General features: G+C 43.9%; 1 protein-coding gene across 4 annotated transcripts in view; it reads right to left on the bottom strand.

Moving 5' to 3' along the window:
* ERBIN (erbb2 interacting protein) overlaps positions 1-19716 on the bottom strand; it is a 224618-nt gene that overhangs the window by 181177 nt on the left and 23725 nt on the right. For all 4 annotated transcript variants that reach the window (XM_069749531.1, XM_069749537.1, XM_069749549.1 and 1 more), the window contains exon 2: positions 2546-2655. The gene's annotated coding sequence lies outside the window, so the exon portion shown is untranslated. The remainder of the gene's footprint in view (positions 1-2545; positions 2656-19716) is intronic.

The following is a 19716-nucleotide window of genomic DNA, read 5'->3' as shown; positions in this document are numbered from 1 at the left end:
AAGGTTTTATTCTGCTCTGCAGCCATTATTACATTGTGTGTGCAGTTCTATATGAAAAATTTGATGAAAGGTCCTCTTTAAATTTCCTCTGTTGGGTTGTCCTTTTCAGTAAAGCCAGTCAACATTCATCTCTTCCTGAGAAAGCTATGTAACATTACGTCTGCCATTACAGCTCACAGTTGGGTTGTCATGGAAGTTCCAGAACTCCGCTCTGTTACATAGTGATATCATACAATGTCCACAGCCACAGCATTGATTTGCCATCCAGGACAAGGAGAGATGTGACCATTTCTGTACATTTGATAATAGTACTACTGCATACCGATTGTCTCCCACAACAGATTTAGCTCTTATCTGACCTACCCTACGATCGACCTCATGTCCAAAATAAAATAAATCAGGAGCCATGATTTGCTTTTGTGCGCAGTCCAGATCAAGATCTTTGAAAATATGTCGCTGTTTCTTTGTCGATGTGGTGAGAATGTAAAGCAGAATGGGGCAAAGACAAAGCGCATATTTGTTACTCACTCAAACGAAACTGTAGCAACAAGTTGTGGGCACAGGAAGTCAATGGCGAGACCCAGAGAGTATGATGACAGGGCAATTGTGCCGATAGAGCTAAGGTTCCATCATGACGGCAGTTCCTTAAAATAGGACTAACTGAAATCACCATAATCCATTCATATACTGTTCTTATTTCCAGAAAGTACAGTTATTTTACAAGAGGATATACAGAGGAGGAATATCTAGAGGAACGACACCCAAAGTGGTCTCTACATCCATTTCTAAAGAAGTTTAGAAGAAATTCATGAATAAACTTCCAAATTAATTAAATGACACAAAAAGGTGCAGAGGGGATAAAATATTTATTTTATATACTGGGAATTGGAGAGAAGGTAAAGTTTCACACGCAGATAATTGCGGTAAATCTTGTCTGCGGTAAAAGATCGTCTTTAAAGTCCAGAACTAGGTTAGATCACATCCGCGTGGTTTGTGGATTCTAAAAATATAACTTACAGGAACAGTCTTACGACGGATAAAAGATTTTTGGGAAACAAGGAAAGTAGAGATTCAGCTTAACTGACTAAAAATCAAGATGGCAACACATTCTCTAAATATGTGATGCTACGTACTCAATATTGGGCAGAAAGGACTCCATAACTCAGTGCACCCTAAAGTGTAAGGCAGCCCTATCGGAGGGTGAGGGGTAGTTGGGAAGGCAATTTTGGCAGAAACCTTACTCTAGTTACTGAATTGCCCTTTTTATGTATGTGTAAAGTTATTTAATAGGAAACTCAAGTACGGGAGTTCTCACAGATCCGATCTAAGGGGTTTTCCAACCTTCTGATATTGATGACCTATTGTTATGGCAATGGCCACTACACAGTGATCAGAGCTATGCTGTCCCTACTACCTTCACCATTTACATCTGGCCAGAGCTGAAAAACAGGTAATTGGTGGGGATACCCATCATCGCACCCTACCAACTGATATTGATGACTTAGTCTAAGGGTATCATAAGATCAAACAACCCTTTTAAAGGGGATTTCCAGGACCACTTTATTTTTCTTTACTAGTCTAAGTCTAAAAATTACCAGGCAGGTAGTTGCTAACAGAGGCAACCTTCTGTCTATTCAACCCGATGCCAGCTTAGTGTGGTCAATGACTGCCCCTTGTGGCTCTTGCTCTCCTGGGCTGCTCTGTCGATAGGTGTTGGCTGCTCACATCATCACATCATCCCAATTGACTGTTGGCTCCCTGCAGTTCGGCAACTGGGAGCCGGCTGTCAATCAGTATGACGTCGGCAGCCACACCCCGTCAACAGAGCAAAAGAGAAGCCACTACTTTATCGATGTAATGTCAGTGGAAGCAACCAAATTGCCAGCAAGACTGGTCTGTGACCGCTCTGTATAGGGAGAAATCGGTGGTGTGACCGTTCTGAGATCGGTACTGGGCACAACGGCAGGTAGTTACAAATTCTTCGGCTCATAGTGAAAAAAATTCATAGTCCTGGATATCCCTTATAATGATGGAAGTAATCTAGTTTGTTTGATTTGTTATATAGGAATCCCCAAGCAATCTAATCTATGAAGAATAAATTATGAGCTAATCTTGCAAGTGGTGAAAATACAGGGGATAAAGGGATATTAAGTGCATAGTATGCAATGACACCGAGCGTTATTCGGCTCTTCTCTTGCAGAGGCGGGCACAATATTTAGTCTGTTTCATCTTTGCCCTAGATGGAACCCAAGCTCAACTGTACAAGAGCTTTAAGCCAACAAGGAAAAACCAAAATGTCTTCTGACCATCACCGATCTCGATTACAATCGGTCTCTTCAGGTGACGCGTTGTCGCAGTCCCAAGTCTCGGACTGCAGGGTTACAGTAGTCTGCAGAAGACACCTGTCTCATAGATCAGCCATGTGTCACAAGCGGTACGCCACCATCATTCTCCCCCTGTATCAGGAGGCTCCATTATCCGATCACTGTGACAGTTCTTATATCAATAAATCATCACATTGGCCTGAAATAGAATCGCCACTCACCCGATAACACGGCCCTTCCTGGCTTCTTTTCTCCAGTTCACAGTGTGACAGAAAGGATCTCTCGAGATGTAGGCATCCGTTCTTAAGTCAGGTACTGATCCTACAGACACCTAATGGATAAAAGAGCAGATGTAATTACCACTATGCCTAATGTTATGTATGGTATTTCCCAGATACTAGAAACTTTACACTTGGAGACGTTCTCACCATAAAGCTCAATAACCTGGACACATAATACTTTACTATATGATGTATTAAAATCTGTGTGTGAACATGTCCAGAGAGGTTGTCACACAAGCACAAGTTGTTATCAAAAAACAAACAGATAGATGCCGCGCTAGCAAATGTGGAAAACAATATCACTTATGGGTTATAGCACACGATAACCGACTAAAAGCAATAAACAACGACAGAAAGCAAACAGACAAAACTCACCGTGGATTCACGTCAGTGGAACCCCCTGACCCAGAAACAGATACTCCCCCCACCACTATAGTACCGCACCAGCAGCACAGTCTATCCTGCAATGAGTTAAGTGCCAATATCTCTAACTTACCAATGGTATGACTGACACAGCTAAGTGCGGGTCCGCGTTGCGTGAGGGTAGATGTGCCTCTGTCCAATGTAAACCGCCAAGGGTTCCGGCGTGGTGCGCGTCAGATGACGCTATGCAGCGTACCTCAGGGATGCCCCGGCCGGTAGCATTCCCCGGATACCGCACACAAAAACAACAATGGCCGATAGGCTCCTCCTACCTAGTGACGTCACCTGCAGTAAGGAGCGCTGGATCGCTCAAAAAAGGGAGGGGAGAGGGTTTAAACCAACGCGTTTCAAAGAGCAGCGCTCTTCTTCCTCAGGGAATAATAATATAGTAACAAGTTGTTATCAGCTGCATCTGACTCGGGCATGAAACACCGGCCAGACACAACCGATGTAGGAGAACCAAGTCTGCAATGAGCTGCATCGCAATGAAGTAGATACAAAGATCATTCTTCCCTTCACGGACAATTATTGAAATTTTGCATATTTCTTTTATACCAACTAAAAAAAGCAAATGGAGCATCTGCAGTTCATTAGCTGCACTTCAATGATAACAACATCACCAGAACCTATTTCTAGATTTGTTTCACTGAGTTGAAGAAACAAAATAAATCTTTTAACACAAGGCGGTGATGGCAGAAAAGAGCTGCACAGAGGCTTGTGAGTGCGTCAGAGTGAGGTCTCCGGTCAGAGGGACTCTTGCGCCAACAAGAGGGCAATTATTTTAAAAACTGTTTTTCAGATTGATGGACACAAATGTAACACAACATCATGGAGGCAATACACAAGCACTGCAAACTAACAACCAGCCCACAGTATAAGGATGGCTTCTACCACATTGGGGATGGGCATCCTGCCAAAACTCACAACGCGCAGGTGGAGCGCTAAGGTCGCACGACCGATCACCTCTCATCTGATCAGAGTGGGATCCGATTTTCTCGGATTGTGGAGAATTAAAAAGTTGCTCCATTCAGTCACGAAAATCAGACCGCACTCGGTCCGAGGAAGAAAAGAAATCAGACATGTCCACGACCGACCCCGTAGGATAACATGTGGACGAGCGCTACCCATCAAAATCACAGATCGCACTCGTCCGATTTTTATGGTCCTGTGAACGAGCCCTAATACAATAAAATAAGAGGATGGTTCGCTACTGTCAAGAAAGAATGACAACAAGATACAAGCGATAATACAGAGAATATGGTCAGCTGTAAATGTCAAAGAAATAAAACGGAGATATAAACAGATAGTGAAAGATGCGTCCATGTGCTACAATATAATAATCATTCACAAAGATGGAGCAAAACATCAAGAGTCAGGAAGTAATGTGCAAAATATAGAAACACCAATAAAGGAGTATAAAAGTATATATACGATAACAGAGCACAGGAAAGAGAAATCCAATAATCAGTAATATAAACGGGACCGAGACTGGGGAGGAGCTGTTCACCAGTGGACCTGCCACATGGACACAGAAGCCGGCACCAGGGTTTTACCGCTCAATCTGAGACACACTATGTTTTGTGAAGAAAAAAAAACAACCACATTCCAAAAATGCAAAGTGTGAGCAGAACTATGGTGCATTTACACAGGAGGATTATGCTGGCGCTATATAAATAAAAAATTATTATTATTATTATTATTATTATAGTCGGTATTCGTAAGAACACACGTCAGTGATTTTCCAATGGTGGAAACCTGCCGGCAATCATCTGACAGAAGAGCAAAACACGTGTTCTTCGGAACATATGACAGCCAAAAAAAAGGGAAAAATCATTACTTGTGTAAACTGGGGAGATGCTGCCGATAAAGATACTATATGGGGGGCAAAACATTCATATTAGCGCTTGTTCTATCCCCAGTGTTTGTCACCGTGTGAACCGGCCAGCTAAACAAGCGGCAAATGGCTTGTTTATAGTCAATTGGAGCAAACGGGCTGAAATCAGTACATCTAAGGCTAGGTCCAGACGACCGTGTATTCTGTCATCTAAGAGAATGGGCCAATTATGCTAATTACATTGTGATCAATCCGATTCTCTCAGATGACAAGATGGAAAGAAAAAGAAATTCTCCATCTTCTCCATTGTGTCAGTTCAGGGAAACTGGACTGCACTCTGGTGTCATCCGAGTGCAGTCTGATGTTTTCCATTGACTTGCAACATGGCCAAGTAAGATCCAAATAGCGGATCAAACTCAGGTATGCAACAATCGTTTTCCTCAGACAGTTTCGGTCCAAGGGAAAAAAAAAAAATGCCATGTTATTGTGGAATTACAATCGGACCGAAAATATGGGCATGTGCATGAGCCCTAAATGTGCCCATTAGATAGCAGAGAATATGTGATGGAGGATAACGCACTGCTGTGTTTTGTGGCTGCACAATAGAATTACAGATATAGTAGAGAATATGGAGAACGATCGGGTCATATTGCTCTGCCGGACAATAATCTAGGGCAGGGGTGTCAAACTGCATTCCTCGAGGGCTGCAAACAGGTCATGTTTTCAGGATATCCTTGTACTGCACAGGTGATCATTTGATCACTTACACAAATAATGAGTTGGTGATTAAATTATCACCTGTGCAGTACAAGGAAATCCTGAAAACATGACCTGTTTGCAGCCCTCGAAGAATGCAGTTTGACACCCCTGATCTACGGCGTTTCCAAGACCACAGTTTATATATCTTCCAATACAGTGTTAGACATAGGAAGTGTCACCGAGATTTGGAGTTATACTTTTACAGCTGTAATGCGGGAGTAAAGGATAATCTGTAGTGATGAGCGAGTGTGCTGGGATAAGGTGTTATCTGAGCATGCTCCGGTGATAACCGAGTGTCTTTGGCGTGCTCGAAAGATATGTTCGAGTCCTCGCGGTGCATGAAATAATCCCAGCACTGGGCATGAAGGACAATACAGAATGTTTTGCAGCCTCTTCTCTGGAGTATACAATATTAAATGATGCAGATCGTTTACAGTATCACATTAGCTTCAAACACACAACTTTGAGACTGACGTCTTAAATTCATTATTTACCACCCGGGAGGCAGGAAATTCTCCCGACAATATTCACAACCTGGGGAAGCGTCTTTAATAAAACACTTTATCTTCCGGACTGCTCAAAAACATGGCACGGCGTCCTGGGTTCTGCACATCCCATCGGATAATCCAGGACTAGGTTACCGCTCCTGATTTATGGGACCGGCTGCAGCTAAATATAATAACCAATGTGTCTCCATAAACCAGAAATGGCGGCTGTTCAATAGGTCGCGGGATGTTTGCCATTAGGGAAAACAAAAATCAAGAATATTGGATTCCGGCATGTCCGATTCTTAGTTCTTGGTCAGGTATGTCAGAAGCGGCCTCACTTCTTTCTCTTTGTAATGAGCAATATTAGGACTTGCAGTGGGAAAATAAGTATTTGATACACTGCAGATTTTGCTAATTTTCCCACCTACAAAGAATGGAGAGGTCTGTAAGTTTTATCATAGGTACACTTCATCTGTGAGAGACAGAATCTAAAAATAAAAACCATACAATTGTGATTTTCTGGGTTTTAAGTAATTAGCATTTTATTACATGAAATAAGTATTTGATCACTGAACAATGAGCAAGAATTCTGGCTCTCACAGACCTGTTCGTTTTTCTTTAACAAGCCCTCCTTCTCTGCACACACACATGTCCACACACTCAAATCATTACCCAACCTTTCCACCATGGCCAAGACCAAACAGCTGTCTAATTACACCAGGGACAAAATTGTAGACCTGCGCAAAGCTGGAATGGGCTAAAGGACAAAAGGCACGCAGCTTGGTGAGAAGCAACAACTGTTCGCACGTTTATTAGAAAATGGAAGAAACACGATGACTGAAAAGCTTCTTCGGTCTGGGATTCCATGCAGGTTCCCGCCTCATGGGGCAAGGATGATTGTGAGAAAGGTCAGGAATCAGCCCAGAACTACACAGGAGGAACTGGTCAATGACCTGAAGGGAGCTGCGACCAGTGTCAGACATTACCGTTAATAACATACTACGCAGTCATGGATCAAAATCATTCAGGGCACGCAAGTTACCCCTGCTCACGCCAGTACATGTCCAGGTCCATTTAAAGCTTACCAATGACCAACTGGATGATGCAGAGAAGGCATGAGAGAAAGTCATGTGGTCACATGAGACCAAAATAGAACATTTTGGTATCAACTCCACTCGCCGTGTTTGGAGGAAGAAGTAGGACAAGTACAATCCCAAGAACACCATCCCAACCATGAAGCATGGTGGGGGAAAACATCGTACTTTAGTGGGTGCTTTTCTGCAAAAGGGACAGGACAACTGCACCGTATTGAATGGAGGATGAATGGGGTCATGTATAGCGAGATTTTGGCCAACAACCTCCTTCCCTCAGTAAGAGCATTGAAGATGTGTCGTGGATGGGTCTTCCAGCATTGCAAAGAGCTGAAATACACAGCCAGGGCAATTAAGGAGTGGCTGCGTAAGAAGCATTTCAAGGTCCTGGAGTGGCCTAGCCAGACTCCAGACCTGAACCCAATAGAAAATCTTTGGGGGGAGCTGAAACTCAATGTTGCCCAGCGACAGCGCCAAAACCTGAAAGATCTGAAGAAGAACTGTATGGCGGAGTGGCCACAATCCCTGCTACAGTGTGTGCACACTTTGTCAAGAACTACAGAAAATGTCTGACCTCTGTAATTGCAAACAAAGGTTTCTGTACCAAATATTAATTTCGGTTTTCGATTGTGTCAAATACTTAATTTGCATTTTATTGCATGAAATATGTAAAAATCATACAATGTGATTTTCAGGTTTTTATTTTTAGATTCTTACAACGTGAAAAGGCCCCATTGTGAGTAGAGAGATGGCCTTCCTGCTCATTTCTCCATTCACTTCTATGTACATCTTGAAAATAGAAAAATAGGCCAGACTGTCATTTATCAGAGGTTTATGGAATAACTGGAGGACCTGGATACCCTTTAAAAAGGTAGGACTGTCTGTCATTTTGAAAATGGCATCTCATCCGCAAACAGGATATAATAAAGCAGGAGGAGCGGATCAGATTGATTTTTGTTTCAGAAAACCTTGCATTCTATTCATTTAAATCCCTGGTATTTGTAGACATAGGAGTCAAGTGGGCGGTCCTCTTCACTGATTGCAGAGATAACTGTTAATCACTGAGTAGGACCGCCCACTGGACTCCTATCCATAAAACCCGAGGGATTACAATGAATAAAATACAAATTATATTGAATCCTTTCCAATAAACCGCCTCTCCTTCACTATACCGTGCCGTGCACAGATGAGAGGGCGCGTCCAACGTGACAAGTGAGTCATAGCATAAAAGTCCTATAAAAGTCTATGGGACACAACGGCTCCACAATCCTTTGCGTAAAATAAAATAAATGTTGGAAACTGTGGAAGATCCGTCTGCTCATAGTTTATATCTTTCACAATAGATTTATAAGGTTCATTTGTCAAATCAAACCCCATCTGGATGAAAGAAATTTTAATTACAAAGAAATATGTTTACGCCATTATAAGAGTAGGGAACCGTGAAGGCAATAATTTAATTTTTGACTAAACGAAGCCTCAAATTTTTGATTTTTTTTCTTCCTTTATGACATGGAAAAAAGGACAATTTGATAAGAATCTAATACATTTTGTACAATGGAAGAAAGCCCGAGTTTAATGCCAATGCACACAAGCCTATATGTATCGTTACTGAGGATGGGGGGCTTTGGTGTTCAGACATTCCTGCACTCACTGTCAGGTTCTGACCCCCAACAAAATCCCCGTTACTTCACTGTAAACATTCATCTTCCAATAAATGCTGCCTCCAGACAGTAATTACTAAGATCCCGCTTTAGCTCCACTACACTCCCTAATAACCGCGTTTCATCAAGTGCTCCAGCTGCCTTCCTATACGCACGTGCCTTAATCTGCCTTGTGCGTCTGAAGCCCAACAGTAATCGGGACCCCCGCCCTTTTGTCACTTAAATGTTTTAAAGATTTGATTGTCTGCATTATCACCCCAGAGAATAAACCGTAATCATAGACTATGGCATGTGGAATGTGAAAAGTGAACAGTTCTAGGTCACAGATGAGAAGGACATTATGACAATAAAAGCAAAGAAAAAAAAATGTATATAATTTTATACACACACATTATATATAATATACATGATAATGATAGGAAAATGATGAATAAAAACAAAATTTATCAAAACATCTCGATATATTCAGTTTCGAGTATGAGCGCCACTTGTAGAAATACACACACTCACACTCTTGGCTGCCATTAGAGAAGTTATTAATGGTTGTCTAAGGAATATTCAACCACACTGAATGCACTTGGGAAAATCATCAAGATCCGCTGCTGGCAGCTCACTTTCTAAATGATGATCAATGACATGACAAATGTGCTCAAATTTAGACAACTCCGGAGACACTGCAAGCCATTGTAGCACGTTAGGTCGCCCACGCCAACACAAGCAACATGTGGCCTGATGTTGTAGTGTTGAAAATCTACACAAACGATCAGAAGGTATCTGCATGACATTAGGCCAAGAACCAGACACATTGCTACACATGTTCCACAGATCTCCTTCCATAGTGGTTCAAAGCAAGATGGCAATGGAGGCTGGGATGGATGTCTATTCTCCTCAGTACTGGACGCAATGATAGCCAGATATTGGTCTGAAGACCATGTGAGCAATGACGTGAAGAGGTCTTCACGGGGGAACATCCCACTTGGTCCTACTCCCAGAATTACCCTGTAAGGCCGGCATCAGACTGGCGTATTGCATCAGATGCGATATGCTAATGACCCTTGGCTCCTACTCGCAGCAGAGCAGGAGCCGAGTGTCATGCGTCTGTGCTCTGATTCTCTCGCACAGGGAGGATCGGAGCACAGCTGCGGAGGAGGCGGAGAAATGAATTTCTCCATCTCCTCCATTGCTGGGGTCCGCTTATAACGCACAGCACTCGGATGATATCAGAGTGGTGTGCGCTGTCTCACTCGCACCCATAGGCTTATATGGGTGCAAGTGAGTCGAGAGTTTTCCTCGGTCCGAGACCATCACAGCATGCTGCGATTGTCTCGGACTGAGGAAAAACGGCCGACAAAAAGTCGGCTGCTGGGAGCTGCCCCATAGCTTAACATTGGTCCGATTGCAATGCGATTTTTTTTACCGCATTGCACTCAGCCGTTTAAATCGCCAGTGTGACGCCGGCCTAAGGTGGCATAATGTATGGTAGCCAGACCCCTGTGGTCTTCATTCCTGGTGCACTACCATTTCTATAAAGTGTCCCAGGAGACGTTTAACAGGACAACCCCCAAGCTGATTGTTTTTTGTGCTGCTGTGAGCACCCGGGTGGTCAAAAATTTCCACCATGGTTTGCAGTGTCACTGGACTTATCTCCCACTGAACACAACTGGGACGTGATTTGTTGGAAACTGCAAAAGTAGCTGTCAGCATCAGATCTTGATGATTTGCCCAAGTGCATGCAACATGGCAGACCATTCCTCAGAGAACTATTAATAATCTCAGTGATAGCAGCCAAGGTGCGTAAGTGCAAGTATCTCTGGGCGAGACGCTCATAATAGAAACTGAACAAATTAAGGCGTTTTGAAAATGTTTCCATTTTTCATCAGTCACATATTATTAACAAGTCTATCCATCCTGTAGTTTCCACAGTTCTACAACTTTGCCTTTTCTAGTGTTGCAATCTCAAATTTGAAGAGTGTATGTGCGTTATGACTGAGCCCTAACACATCTCCCCAGGAGATGAACAAACCTGGGGAGATGTTAAATCTGCGCACCACAGGTTCGTATACAGACTAGGAAATCCATAACCAGATCACGATCTGTCCCTGCCTCACCGCAGGGGCTGGCACCCTCAAATGACACAATGGAGCCCCCCACTCAACATCGGCTGACCCCCGACTGTCCTTAACTACGCGCTCAACTATGCAGAGAGCGTAACCCAAAGCCACCACAACAGAACAGAGTGCACGCAGACAGGGGGTGAGCCACAGGGCTGAAGACATCTTCACACAGTCCTGTACGAAAGACAGAAGGAAAAGAAAGGAACCAAAAACGACCATTGGTGTATGTGAAAACCCCCAGACCCTGAATACAGTAATTGCATTTAATGTGAACATGCTCAAGAACGTAAGTGAGAAAAAGGCTCACAGGAATGTGGGGGGAATGTACGGCTCTTCGAACCAAGCATCTCTGATGGAACATACCCGTCATCCAGCTATAAGCCAAGCATGACCAAGTACCAGGCTCCTGTCACCTCTACACAGAAGCGGAGGGCACCTCCTCACCCCTGCCGAGGGCGTCAGCCGCGCTCACAGAGCAGCCATCACAGCTTCCTAATCAATGTACAGTAACATTGAGCTTCTCCGTGCCAACTTTTCTATAATAAATCTCAGTTTTATATCAAACGCTGCGTTTTCTGTCCAAAACGTGGTCGTCCTATATGTTTTTACCCCCAGCGACAAGCTTTAGGCCTCACACACACTGCTCGATTACAGATTCATGTTATTTATTAAACACTAGATGGCAGCCCGATTCTAAAGAATCGGGAGTCTAGAATCCATATATACTTTATTTATTCAAATGTAAGAATAATACAATTAATAAATAATAGTAAGAAAGAACAAAAAATGGCTGCACTCACCAGCTCTTGACAATTCTTGTTATTTAAGGTACAGTTACACAGGATCCATGAACATGCTTATGAGGGGAGGCAGTATATGGAGAAAACACCAAACAAAAGTTCAAAATTGGTGTGAAAATGTCACTGAACCACTTCACAACTAAATATATATAGTTTTGGTAAATGGTATTATCATTTTTTTGACGAAATTCGGCAGGAGCTTGAAGAGCAACGTCACTGGGCCCGCCTCCACACAGTAGAAACTTGCTGTGAGGTAAAAATTCAAAAATCACACCAAAATGGCGGGCGGAGTGTGTCACAGTACGGCACGTTTCTGATTGGCCGCTCGCAGCAGGCGGCAACCAATCAGACACTGGACACTGTTGACGTCACTTATCTCCGGACATTATCTCCGGACATTAGCTCCGGACATTAGCTCCGGACATTAGCTCCGCACATTAGCTCCGGACATTAGCTCCGGACATTAGCTCCGGACAGGAAGTTGGCACAAATTGCAGGAAGTAGTATTCTAGGCAATTATATATAAGATGTGTTTATTATGTACGGTATTTATTACGCTTGCCTGTGTAGCACAAACATATCGTATAGCACTTGGCAGACATTGTCCTGACTCCCTGTTCTCAGCGGGGCTCACAAATTACCATCAGTATGTGTTCTACAAATCCAGAATTTGTGCCACCAGTCACATTCTGTTCTACCCCACGCCCCATCAAGAGGTATTGAACCCTAAAAGCATAAAATCCAAAAGGGAAATATAAAGGCTTTTGGTGGCGCCGGAAGGGGGGGTGCAAGAGCTTTAATAGGACTACATTGAAGAGAGTATTGGCAAGAAAAACACTGGAAAATACATGCATTTTTTGCCGCATTTTTGATACATTGTTTCTTCATTTTAATGGGAGAAAAACGCTGCACAAACAATTAAAGATCTGACACACTGGAATAAAAAAAGCTTTGAAGGTTCAAATCTGCAAAACAAAAAATAACAGATGTCAGAACTCAAATTGGCTTTGGTGGTATTGTAAAACGCTACAGGCCACGCAGAAAAAAATGCAACATGTGAACAAGCCCTAAGATACTTCTCAGCCGGGCAAGCCTGAGTGACCTGAAGTGATGCCACATGCTCAGAATCCTGAAATTCTTGTAACTACCTAATCTTTCATTTCCTCTGCAAGACTACATATGAATCTGCTCCCCCTGCTCCAGAACATAATGCCTGCTGAGTATTTTGCATGTGTGTGGTGACAGGTTCCCTTTAAACTCTATGGAGAGGGGAAGGGGGATGAGGAGTGAAAAGCACTCAGCACAGTAAAAACCGGGCAGATTTTGCTGAAGTTTCGGTGCTGGATTCACAGACACACAGCTTAGTATTGTGGAATAATTTGGTCCTTGCTCTTGCTTCTGTGTGCTACTGAGAGAGAAGAGCAGGAATCTCTGTGTGCACAACCAATCGCCTACACAAAGGATTGGTGATAAGATACAGATTGCTAGGGGTCCCACCAAAAGAGAGTCCAGTGTCCCTTATTTGAATAGTACGTTGGTTCAAACATGAGCACTGCTGCTCCATCTGTAGTTTAAAGGTACCGTCACACATAACGATATCGTTGCTTTTTGTGACGTAGCAACGATATCGTTAAGGAAATTGTTGTGTGACAGCGACCAGCGATCAGGCCCCTGCTGCGAGATCATTGGTCGCTGAACAAAGTCCAGAACTTTATTTCGTCGCTGGACTTCCCGCTGACATCGCTGGATCGGCGTGTGTGACACCAATCCAGCGATGTCTTCACTGGTAACCAGGGTAAACATCGGGTTACTAAGTGCAGGGCCGCGCTTAGTAACCCGATGTTTACCCTGGTTACCAGCGTAAACGTAAAAAAAAAAAAACACTACATACTTACCTTCAGCTGTCTGTCCCTGGCGCTGTGCTTCTCTGCACTCCTCCTGCATCCTGTGTCAGCGTCGGCCAGCCGGAAAGCACAGCGGTGACGTCACCGCTCTGCTTTCCGGCCGCTGTGCTCACAGTCAGTGCAGAGGAAAGCAGAGCGCCGGAGGACAGACAGCTGAAGGTAAGTATGTACTGTTTGTTTTTTTAACGTTTACGCTGGTAACCAGGGTAAACATCGGGTTACTAAGCGCGGCCCTGCGCTTAGTAAGCCGATGTTTACCCTGGTTACCGGGGACCTCGGGATCGTTGGTCGCTGGAGAGCGGTCTGTGTGACAGCTCTCCAGCGACCAAGCAGCGACGCTGCAGCGATCCGGATCGTTGTCGGTATCGCTGCAGCGTCGCTTAGTGTGACGGTACCCTAAGGGAATGTACTTGATTGTAAAGTGCTGCGGAATATGTTGGCACTATATAAATAAAAAATTATTATTATTATTATTATTATGGGAATGACAGCAATAGCAAAACAACCTTAAGGGAGTGTAGTGTATTTACACAAAATGACAGATAATCTTTATAATAATAATAATCTTTATTTTTATATAGCGCTAACATATTCCGCAGCGCTTTACAGTTTGCACACATTATCATCACTGTCCCCGTTGGGGCTCACAATCTAAATTCCATATCAGTATGTCTTTGAAATGTGGGAGGAAACCGGAGAACTACAAACTCTTTGCAGATGTCGTCGTTGGTGGGATTTGAACCGAGGACTCCAGCGCTGCACGGCTGCAGTGCTAACCACTAAGCCACCTTGCTGACAGTTCAAACAAAGCACAGGCGCTTGGTGCACTCATGGTGTACCTATGGTGTGGTCAAACAATTCAGCCCACCTTTCCACTAAGGGTACCGTCACACTATACGATTTACCTACGATCACGACCAGCGATATGACCTGGCCGTGATCGTAGGTAAATCGTAGTGTGGTCGCTGGGAGCTGTCACACAGACAGCTCTCCAGCGACCAACGATGCCGAGGTCCCTGGGTAACCAGGGTAAACATCGGGTAACTAAGCGCAGGACCGCGCTTAGTTACCCGATGTTTACCCTGGTTACAAGCGTTAAACTAAAAAAAAACAAACAGCACATACTTACATTCTGGTGTCCGTCAGGTCCCTTGCAGTCTGCTTCCCGCACTCAGTGACTGCCGGCCGTAAAGTGAAAGTGAAAGCACAGCCGCTGTGCTCTGCTTTCACTTTACGGCCGGCAGTCACAGTGCGGGAAGCAGACGGCAAGGGACCTGACGGACACCAGAATGTAAGTATGTGCTGTTTGTTTTTTTTTAGTTTAACGCTTGTAACCAGGGTAAACATCGGGTAACTAAGCGCGGTCCTGCGCTTAGTTACCCGATGTTTACCCTGGTTACAAGCGAACGCATCGCTGGATCGCATCGCTAGATCGCTAGATCGGTGTCACACACACCGATCTAGCGATGACAGCGGGAGATCCAGCGATGAAAGAAAGTTCTAAACGATCTGCTACGACGTACGATTCTCAGCAGGACCCCTGATCGCTGCTGCGTGTCAGACACAGCGATATCGTAACGATATCGCTGGAACGTCACGAATCGTACCGTCGTAGCGATCGAAATGTTATAGTGTGACGGTACCCTGGTTTTCCATTTATCTTGCCTATCTTTGCCACCTATAAAGTCGCAGCTGTCAATCAAGAGGAGGGGGAGCAGAATTAGATGGAAGGCAAGTAGGAACGTTCACCGAACTGTTTGGCCTCACCAAAGGTGCACTGAGCTCCTGTGCTTGGTGTGAACAGTCATTTTGCTGAAACCGATTCCCGTAAATGTGATTCTTTGTACAGCAGCTGTAGTGATTGTTACACTTGAAAAATATTGCTACAAAAAGTCTGTCTGTAGCTTCAGTCTCACCAGGTCAGAGTTCAAAATACAGAAAAAGGGCAAAGCTTATCATTGCAATACCTCCCCCTTTATAGTCTCGTCTTGGCTACATCCCACGCGGATTTATTTAACCCCTAGATTTTTTCTGTTTTGCGTTTTCGTTTTTCGCTCCCATCCTTCCCAGAGCCATTACTTTTTTATTTTTCCGTCAATATGGCCATGTGAGGGCTTATTTTTTGTGGGACAAGTTCTAGTTTTGAATGACATCATTGGTTTTAGCATGTCGTGTACTAGAAAACAGGAAAAAAATTCCAAGAGCGGTAAAATTGCAAAGAAAGTGCAATCCCACACTGGTTTTTTTGTTTGGCTTTTTTGCTAGGTTCACTAAATGCTAAACCTGACCTGACATTATGATTCTCCAGGTCATTACGAGTTCATAGACACCAAATATGTCTACATCCTTTTTTATCTAAGTGGTAAAAAAAAAATTTTTTAACTTTGCTAAAAAAAAAAAATTGCGCAATTTTCTGATACCTGTAGCGTCTCTTTTTCGTGATCTAGGGTCAAGTGAGGGCTTATTTTTTGCCTGCCGAGCTGGCGTTTTTAATGATACCATTTTGGTGCAGATACGTTCTTTTGATCGCCCGTTATTACATTTTAATGCAATGTCGCAGTGACCAAAAAAAGTAATTCTGGCGTTTCGATTTTTTTTTCTCGCTACGCCATTTAGCGATCAGGTTAATCCTTTTTTTTGTTATTGATAGATCGGGCGATTTTGATCACTGTGATACCAAATATGTATAAGTTTGATTTTTTTTTTATTGTTTTATTTTGAATGGGGCAAAAGGGGGGTGATTTAAATTTTTTTTCATATTTATTTTTTTTTAAAACATTTTTGTTTACTTTTACCATGCTTCAATAGCCTCCATGGGAGGCTAGAAGTTGGCACAATTCAATCAGCTCTGCTACATAGGAGCGATGCATAGATCGCGCCTAAGTAGCTGAATTACTGCATTGCTATGAGCGCCGACCACAGGGTGGCTCTCACAGCAATCCGGCATCAACAACCAAAGAGGTCTTCAATAGACCTCTGGTTGTCATGCTGATGCCAGATCACGTGACGGGGTCGGCGATGCGCTCATTTCCGGCCGAATGTGCTAGTTAAATGCCGCTGTCAGCGTTTGACAGCGGCATTTAACTAGTTAATAGCGGCGGGCGAATCGTGATTCCACCTGCCGCTATTGCGGGCACGTCAGCTGTACAAAACAGCTGACATGTCGCGGCTTTGATGTGGGCTCAGCGCCTGAGCCCTGCATCAAAGAGGGGGATCTGACCTCGGACGTACTATCCCGTCCGAGGTCAGAAAGGGGTTAAAGGGCTTTTGTCAGTAGGATCAACCCTTCTGAGCCATCTAAATAAGCGTGTAGGTCATAGGAAGCGGAATAGAATTATATATTGATATTTGTAATCTGATATCTTATTCCAGAGAAATTCATGATTTTTTGATATGAGCTGTAAGAGAGCTCCTCTTACTTTTCATGTCAAATTGGGGGCAGGTGTAAAGCATTATAGAATGCTGTATATCAGCCCAGAAAGGTGGTGGCCATATCTCATATCGGTCAAACCAGGTTCGCTTTAAAGGGAACCTATCAGCAGGATTGTGCACAGTAACCTACACACACTGTCAGGTCGGCACCGTTATACTGATTACAATGATACCTGGGTTGATGAAATCTGTCTTGTGGTTGTTGTTTAATCTTTATTTTCAGTTTGTAGTTAATGATATGCCTGTGCTGTGGGGCGGCTTTATGTGGTGCTGTGATTAGGTATTCATAATGCAGACTATGAATACTAATAGTGCAGTAGCAGTTATCATCTATATAGTCATTATGTAAACTAGGGGGCGGGTCAGTGAGGGATCAGTGACCTGTCAGCAGGCTGCATTATGAATATATAATCAGAGCACCACATCAAGACCCCACAAAGACCCCCATCTGGCTTTGCATTCCTTGTACACGCCACATACAGAGTATTTTATCTTAGTGCATTGGAGTACCACATGGCCAAACCCTTATTGAAGGCTGGCTGTTTCATTAGGTATTGCACCTGTGCATTTGCTATTTTATTTGGGTCCGCTGCACCCTGCTTGTGCATTTGTATCGAGGCCTATTTAGACAGGTAAGCATCTCTGCCTGTTTTTGGTTTGTTTTCTTGGACATAGTATTTTGCCCAGCCACGTAGTATATTGCCCAGTGACGCATTATATTGGCCAGTCACGTAGTATATTGCCCAGTCACATAGTATATTGCCCAGTCACGTAGTATATTGGCCAGTCACGTAGTATATTGCCCAGCCACGTAGTATATTGCCCAGCCACGTAGTATATTGGCCAGTCACGTAGTATATTGCCCAGTGACGTAGTATATTGCCCAGCCACGTATGTAACAGGTTAAAAAATAAAAAAATAAACATATACTCACCTTCCGAGGGCCCCTTGTAGTCCTGGCGCTTGTGTGCGGTGCACGCGGCAGCTTCCGGTCCCAGGGTTGGATGAGCGCAGGACCTGTGATGACGTCGTGGTCACATGACCGTGACGTCATGACAGGTCCTTCTCGCATAGCATCCTTAGCACCGGAACCTGCCGCTTGCACTGCCGAGGACAGGACAACACGTCGGAGGGTGAGAATAACGTTTTTTTATTATTATTATTTGTAACATTAGATCTTTTTACTATTGATGCTGCATGCGTAGCATCAATAGTAAAAAGTTGGTCACACAGGGTTAATAGCTGCGTAACCGGGGTGCGTTACACCGCGGTCCATTAACGCTGGCATTAACCCTGTGTGAGGGCTGATTGGATGACTGGAGGGGAGTATGGAGCGGGCACTGACTGCGGGGAGAAAATAGCGGCCATATTGCCGCCGGACTGTGGCCGTCACTGATTGGTCGTGGCAATGGTCGTGGGCTTTTTGCCACGACCAATCAGCGACTTGGATTCCATGACAGACAGAGGCCGCGACCAATGAATATCCGTGACAGACAGAAAGACAGACAGACGGAAGTGACCCTTAGACAATTATATAGTAGATATGGCAGAATAATGTGCATGTGAAATTTCCATTCCAGTCTTTTATGTCATTTTCCATTTTTCCTTCCATCGGGAGGATTCCTTATATTTTATTTGTAACTCTTCCAATAGAACATTTAACATGAAACACATTCTTGTGAGATTACATGATCCCACCCTCCCGGGGAGCGAGACCGGACAGTGTCAGCGCACGGATCTACCCACAAATGCTTCACTAATGAGCAAATCAAATACTGAACATTTCTTACATGTTACCTTCCAATGAAAAATAAGAAATGTTGTTACAACCACCCACCCCCTCAAATTGCAGTGTAGAGTTAAAGGGATTGTCTTACTATAGACACCCCCTATAATTTAAGGCTATGTGCACACGATGTGGATTTGCTGAGGATCCACAGCGGATTTTTCCACGCAGAAACGCTGCAGATCCGCTCTGTGATGTACAGTACAATGTTATTCCATGGGGAAAAAAAAGCTGTGCAGACGGTGCGGAAAAATCAGTGCGGAATTGCTGCAGATTTCAAAGAAGTGCGGATCTGCAGCGTTTCTGCACCTCTCCATGTTAAAATTCCGCAGTGGCAAAAACCACAGAAAATACGCACAAAATCCACATAAAAACCGTGGCAAATCCGCGGCTGCGGATTCTGCCAGAAGATGCGGATTTTGTGCATAAAATTCTGCATCTCTTTTCCTACGTGTGCACACAGCCTAAAGCCCGCTGATATCAATGAGATAGTCTGACAGTCTACTGTGTATGGAAACATCCTGAAAGATGATGTCGGGGAAGGATCCGGCTGTTGAGATTTCAGTTTTGTAGAAATTTTAGTTAAGCACAATCATTACCAGAGAAGTCTGCTGTGTTGGAGGGCATGGGGGACCTGACAGGTTCCCTTTAAGAGATGCAGTTACCGGCTCATTGCCACGGGTCGGGCTCATTGCCACGGGTCGGGTTTTGGAGACCGGAAGTACCTCTGATTTTGAATGAGCAAAAGTCAGAAAGTTATGGAAGACATGAACAGTTTGAGTCGGCCAAAGAGCATTGTAGGTTATCATAGTAACATAG

Source organism: Ranitomeya imitator, chromosome 1 (genome assembly GCF_032444005.1).
Source record: "Ranitomeya imitator isolate aRanImi1 chromosome 1, aRanImi1.pri, whole genome shotgun sequence".
NCBI lineage: Eukaryota > Metazoa > Chordata > Amphibia > Anura > Dendrobatidae > Ranitomeya > Ranitomeya imitator.
Note: the sequence above shows the minus strand (reverse complement) of the source record. Positions and strands in the feature narration are given on the sequence as shown.